Source organism: Dendronephthya gigantea, unplaced genomic scaffold (assembly GCF_004324835.1).
Source record: "Dendronephthya gigantea isolate DGI-Jeju-01 unplaced genomic scaffold, DenGig_1.0 000344F, whole genome shotgun sequence".
NCBI classification, from domain to species: domain Eukaryota; kingdom Metazoa; phylum Cnidaria; class Anthozoa; order Malacalcyonacea; family Nephtheidae; genus Dendronephthya; species Dendronephthya gigantea.
The window spans coordinates 91,976-99,232 of NW_021163354.1; the positions used below are offsets into that span (position 1 = coordinate 91,976).

At 37.0% G+C, this 7,257-nt stretch overlaps 1 long non-coding RNA gene across 2 annotated transcripts; it reads right to left on the reverse strand.

Annotated features, from left to right (window-relative positions):
• Positions 1-535: 535 nt before the first annotated feature.
• On the reverse strand, positions 536-3,209 carry LOC114542266. Of its 2 annotated transcripts, none has more exons than XR_003689556.1 (3): positions 3,046-3,209; positions 2,460-2,504; positions 536-2,309 (listed from the first exon to the last, which is right to left on the reverse strand). It is a non-coding gene; the product is annotated as an uncharacterized LOC114542266 (long non-coding RNA). The 2 variants fall into 2 exon arrangements; XR_003689557.1 differs by having other exon boundaries at positions 536-1,616; positions 2,114-2,309; positions 2,460-3,209.
• Positions 3,210-7,257: the final 4,048 nt, after the last annotated feature.

The window sequence follows — 7,257 nt, forward strand, 5'->3', positions numbered from 1 at the left end:
ACACTCCTCGATTCCTCTTGAAGCGTATGCATACGCCGCAGTTATATGCAAATTAAAGCGAAATCCTATGTAAATTTTAACGTGCAACGTGTAAATCTCAACTTTATAGCTTGTGCAGCTTAACAGTTCTAACACAAATCACACGATCACCAATAAACAAATGCACGAAATCTTTGTAAAATTTTGTTATGTTTACCTTAAGGCCGTACAAAACTTCTTTGTTGTCTTCCGAACAGACATCGGGATGTACGATTCCGCAGCAAAATTTCTCGTGAGGCTGCAAAAGCTGGTGTTTTTCAGTTCGTTTAAAAATTGCTCAGTTGAACGCTTTGCTGCGGCGTCTATTCGCTTCTTCAGATCGGCTCGATAGTTTTAAGATATTGCCGATCGTCTTTCTCCAAAGCACATCTCACGGCTTTGTAAATATCTGACATGATTAATAAATAGTTTTGATAATAAAATTTTTCTTTTGAGTTTAATAATCGTTCGAGTTTTCGTTGCTGTCAAAACTACAATGACGTCATCAGAAAGGCCAAGGAACCTTGCTGTTTGCACGCTCTCAGGTCAAGGTCAGATCACACTGATCGATCAGAAAAATACAACCAATGAGAATTCAGATAGATTTTGAATTAGCCAATTGAATAGCCCGATTCGAGCCCCTGATCGCTTCACCGATCAGAACTCCCCACAGATCGCGCAAAAAGAGGGACAGCCAATCAGATGACAGGGATTTGATGACGAAGCGAGCAAAATTCATGCATAAGACCGCTTTTCTGCGCGCTCGTGCTTGAAGGCCTGGTCACGGAACTCTTTTAACAACTGGACTGCCAAACATCACGAGTGCCTGATCAGCCCAATACACTGCACGTGTTAAGCAACTGGACTGCTATTTCATTCAAACACTTTTCTTGGCAATTTTTGCCTTAGTCGCGTGATCGCTCTGATCACCCCTAGATCCGCCCCTGGTATCAGCTAACCAATTCGCGGTAAAAAATTAAGTCGTAGGTTTGTTAACACGGCAATGTTGAAGTCGTAGGTTGTGTTAACACGGCAATGCGGCAATATTGAAAGCCAGTCGATTTTTGGTTGCCGAACGACCCTGTACGTATATAACTACGTATCGACCATGTTTCAACCTTGAAACAACGTTGACAAGCGACATTGATTCGACGTCGTGGAAATGACCTTGACGTGGAAACAACGTCGATTTCCCGCTGATCGACGTCGCGACAAAAGTTCAACCAAAATTCCACGTCGAAACGAAGTCGTGTGCTCACTTGGTACCCATATAGGCATGCAGGAAACGGCGGATATCGCCTGTCAAAAAAGGCCAATTGTCTACACAAGTGTAGTGTCTGTTATTTGGCTTACACAATCGGCAATGTACGTCGCCACATCTTCCTTCTTAATGTTGAGACAACATCTATATAATTTGTCGATGGTTGACGTGATTTTGGTCTCCACTGTAGTTTTGCCAACTCCGAAGTTCGCGATTTCCTCGTAAGCGAAATCGCCAAAATTTGCCGCTAGATCTTTCCAGTTTGGCCTACCTTCAGGAGTGAGCAGCTCCACGAGTTTCATAAGAAAAGAAGAGGTTTGATTTTGCAGGAGCTGACCTGTAAACAGTACTTTATAACAGTATTCAATGTTTTGTTCGGGGTGCATTGAATTTCAATCAAAAAATTGAATCACACGGGCAGAGGCGTAGCCAGGATTTTGGGGAAGGGGGGCCAGCAAGAACATTGGCGGGGCCAGGCCGCCAGTGTCAATCGAGACAAGGTTTGTGCAAAACATTCTGTGCAGGATACTATGGCAATAATGATGAAAATGACATGCAGCCGGAAGTTTTAAAATATTGACGCCCTTACAACGATTCGCTTACGCCCCTACCCAAGAAAGATGTTTAGCTTAAACGGTGAACTGATAAGAGACTTGAATGTTCAATTTCCAAAAGAACTGCATGCATAATAATTGCAAATGAATTGCATATGATGTGTGTTCAGCTTAGATGGGAACGTATTTGATCTCTGGCTTCGAAAAACCGGCCCCAGACTAACAATCTTATCTATGAAACTTATTCATAAACTATCCCTGTGTGCAGCGATTACTTTACCTGTATGTAATTGCTTGTATCGTCGTTGCCCTGGCGGGAGCGCCCAGTAATCCTTCTCCCTGACATTGCAGATAATTTTTTTTCGTACACCAGTAGACGATAAAACCCACCGGAAGAAAAAAGAATATCAGTACCACCGCCGTGACAATGAGCAGTGTTAGGTTTGTGGATGAGCAACTGCTTTCATTTTTTTCTCCTGGTAAAATATTTGCAAACAATGTGTTGAAGACTTCAATTTGATTACGAAATCGCGATACATAATTGCATTTCCAATTCCATTTATCAGATATGACTCACTATCATTCCAACAAGTATCATACATGATTTATGAATGCTGAAAACTTACCTCTGTAATAAATAAGTCAAAGAGCGGGATATTCTTTTATGAGCCCTATATCAGAATAAATTGAATTATTATGTTTAAGAAGTCAATCCTGATTATTAAATAATATCATAGGAATTCATAGGAATGATAGACTGTATTTTTGGTAGCATTGCCTACAACCAGATGCAGTTACTTATTACCAACTACTCAACTATACTGACACTTTAGTTCGACAGGATCATTTTCAAAATACAACTGACCACACAAAATACAAAATCTGGGATTAAAAAGTAGACAGAAACCAAGTTTGCTAAACACAGATCATCATAAGAACTCCACGTACAACAACAAGGGTATCACTTACTGTTCCACCACAATTGAGTCAGCAAGGAAGCAATATTTATATCATCGATGAAATCTTTTGTTTTTCCTCCATGATACATTGTATGCACTTTCATTGTCTTATATAGTAAGGTTAGTGTAAATTGGGGATTGATACAATTATCAATCAGTCTATATTATCTATGATTAATTATTCTTCTCTATTTTAAGTTTTCAAAAGAGTATGTTGCGCGTAGACCATTAGGTATTAATTTCAAAGACTTACATGTACGTAAAAACGAGATATGATTGTAGTGGCGGGTAATTTTCTTCGCAATACGATATGATGAAGGTGTTGTGGTTGCCATGCCTGGTTTTAATTACCTTGAAGTCTTGTTTTCAAAGGAGAACCTGAAGGGAATATATTTTACAGTTTTACTTTTCCATCCATTTTTCCCCGAGCCGGCGCGAAGCGCCGTGCGAGGGTACTAATTTCGCCCGGAGATTAGGATTACACCCGGAACCCGTGAGAACATAGCGAAATGAAAGTGGACGGTCAACGGTGGACGTTCGACCTTTTTGCCAGTTATGCGCGTGCGCTGAAATTAAACGAGAGAAGACTTGGTAATCAATAACTTTCTGATTGGCTAAGACAAGAAGGCTAAAATTAAACGACTGAAGACTGGTTTTTAGTGAGTGGGAAGATTTTACACTTCATAATTTCTCACCCGGCCACATTTATTAAAAAGTCATTCTTTTCAGTTTAAACACAACTAAATATGCTAAAATGTATTTCACTATAAATCTGAATGTGTTATGTGATCGACGACATTATCATTTCATTATAAACTCCGTTTTTATAATGACAAAAAGAAAATCAAATAAATATATTCGCGTGCAAAAACCAGTCGAGACGTAACAAAACTTCGGAAGTTGTACGAGACGTCTGATGTTATATTTCAATGAAAAGTAATAATTAAAATAATTTACCATAATACTGATTATAGATGAATAACTTAACTTCAAAAAATGCTAAGAATCTTGTCGTATTTTTGCCCTTTTTTCCCAAAAATATGAGGGTAAACTAAACTTTATAAACCAAAATATACGGCCGTAACAAGTTGCTATGGCTACAGTGCTTCCACTTCCAAAAAAACATTTCCATACTTCTTTTCTCACATACCACGACATAACTATCATGTTAAATAATCATCCCTATTCTTAATTTCGTTTAACTGAGGCGAGGGGTTGCTGCATGCATGTATTTCTAGTAAGCCAGTAAAATGGCAATGATTAGAAGCTCGAATGAAAAGTAAGTTGATATCTTGAGGCAAAATACGTTTAACGCATGCAGTCTGTAATATTTCAATGTCCTCAGCAATTCGATATTTCCACCGTAATAAGGCGTAATTAGAGCTTGATATTAGATTTTTACCCTAAATATTTAAGAAAGGACTTTTTCATTGATAAGTATACGTAAGACGGGATTTCTACGTGACAAGCAATGATTGTCAGTGAGCTTTTTGAATATACAGATACAAACGTAAAAGATTTTAATAGTATAAAAAGAAGTATACAATATGATTTGTTAAGAAACAATTTATTAATGACGACACAATACATGAAAAACAAGTCACAAACTCAGCAAATTTGCCATCCTGGATTTCAAATTTACAGAGAAATTGCAAGGCTGGCTAACTTTTGGTATCAATGGTCTCATGAAATCACCACCTTGTCTCTCTTTTTTAATTCTTGAACTTCGTTTATTGGGGATGATACCTCCTCCTCTCTTGTCTTTTTTTTTCTTGAATTCTCTTGCTCCTTCTTACGGGGTATTTTACCATTTTTAATCCCAGTTGTCTTTCTTCTGTAAAATAATTTCATCTTTGACAATTTTTTTCCGAACTTCTATGACCGAACCTTCCTTTATTGCTTTTTCTACCTCTCTCGAAAATTTCTCAGGAAACGGCAACGATGAGCTCCTTTCCGGGGTATTTGGTGTTTATTCCTAGCTCTCCAATATATCGACTACCACCACTAACATTTATTATAAAGATATAGTAAGAAAAATTTCACATTATTAATAATACCGGACAGAACAAAAGGCATGCCCAACAGAACAATTTTTCTAAAATTAAGCTGCCACAAAGCCAATCCTTTTTGGAGTACCACTCCTTCATGAATGACATCCCCTTATTTTTAATATTTAAATTTGGTCGTTCCTTGACAATAACATTTTGTTCGACAGTTGGTCGAACAGAAAAAGATGTTTAACAACAAAGCATTTACAATATCGGATACACATGATAGAACAGAAAGTACTTATAGGCCGAATCATGTCACCCGGATTTTTCCTTTCTTTTCTTTTCATTTCCGATTCCAGAAAGGTTGGAATTTGATTTAAGTAAGACAAGCTTTATCATACGTTATCCCATATATTTCGACCGGAGTTTGTGACGAATAATAAAAAAAACTTTCAAAAAACGTTTCAAAAATGTTTAATATTTATTTGTTTTACACCTTTTCATTTGACGAACGTGATGTTAGCCTATGGAGCAAGACATTTCACAAAAAATAGCTTTTTTAGTAATACTCCGGAAATAAATTTTAATGGTTTATTAATTTTAATATTTTGCCAATACATTGATTGAACTTATCCATAAAAAATTTTCGTTTTTTATAAAAAATCTAACCGTTCCTTGGAACGACACTTTCCATAATAGTATACTTGTGCAAATGTGGATTCTTTTATGCGGGATTCGTAAATTTAAATACAAAGGCTTTGACTGGGTTCTTTTCCATTTCAAAATAGGAAATTAACACTTTACTTACGTGCGTATTTGAAAGATACTTATTTCAACAGTCTTTGAAAACATTTTGAATTGAAATTATTGAAGTGATCGTGTCTTCAGAGAAACAATCAAGAATCCTAAAATATTTACTGCATTAGAACTAAAAATTCTTGTTGTGTTCAGTTCGATCTTTGCCTGAATGTCTATTATCAATTTAAACTTTATGTTGCTTACCTTTCACGATGTATGTTGTGTACTTTTTTTCTCCTCCTACATGTACGTGATGTGCGTCCTTGTGTATTTTCGAAATTTATGTTTTGATAACTAATATTTCTATTGTATTGTGTGTCCGTTCTTCTGTTCGCGTTTTCAATTAGGTGACTTGTTCGTGTATACGTGCTTATTATTATTAAAAACTCCTTAACTCTTCCTCTTTTGTGCTGCAAAAAGTGTGTTCTCGGCGAAAAAACTTATTTAGTTTTGTCCGTGAAGAGGCAAAATGATTTCAACCTGAATTCCACTGGAGAACATACTCGATTCTTCCTGGTCCAGCTACAACGCCTCATAATGGCACTGGGGTGTATAACAGAAAAATCTCTTGTAAATATTTTCTGGAAAGAAAAAGTATACGGATTGGAAAGACGTATACGGATTGAAAAGAGTTCATTAGTGACACCAAAAAGATTTTGCGAACATCGTGTATCAAGAACACAATTTTATATTTGGAACTCTAAGTTGTATAACCTCCAATACAACCACTGGACTAACTGGACATTCTTTCTGAGGATAGAGTTCAAGTGGTTTTCTGTCTCTTGAACTTCAGTAAAAGAAGTATTTCCACCTTTATCTTAGGAATCTCCCCTAATCGATCACCATTGTAAACCGAATATCGCTTCCCCAGTTTACTCCTTGTGGTAAATGTTACCGATGGTTACTCTGGGATTTTAGAGGAACGTTTCACCTACGCATTCAACCCCTCATCTATAGTTCATAAGAACTCAGAATATCTCAACCCATGTAAGAAATACCTCCACCACCTTGCCAAACCTACACCCGTGCTTAAACTAGCGCTTCTATAATCAACATGAACCACCATCAACAACTATACCAACTCAGTCTATCATTGATCGACCGCGATGAAAGATACTATGTATAACTGAACATAAGTTCAGATTTTGCATATATTATTCAGTATACAGTCACAATTCCAACAACAACAACACACAGGAATGGGTCATCTTATAAAACAATATACTGTACCTCGAGTCAGCTAAAACAACTATTTTACAGAAAAAGTTGCTGTCAAGAAAACGCGAAGGTGGAAAATATAGATTTCGAATGTGTTAATGCAATACCCAACTTGTTTGAAATGAATAATACTCCTTATGGACGTCAATTATAAACAAAGAACTACGGAGATCCTTACTGGTGATGATCCCCACAGTACATGGATGACATTTTTGAAAAATATGGAACAAATTACTATGCAGGGCTAGACGCTCGTCAATTTTAAAGAAGCCAAGCTGGGGCCGGATATGTATCCACACTTTGCACACATCAACTTGTACTAGGAATTGAGCAATGTTCAGGTTATCTCAGAAAGTGCTTCCTCTGTTTCATGGTGTTTGGCCTCAAGTCACACTGAAGAACGTGTCCCTAGCTCTAATTATAGCTTGGGAAGTTCTTGTAATTTTGTTAACCTTATG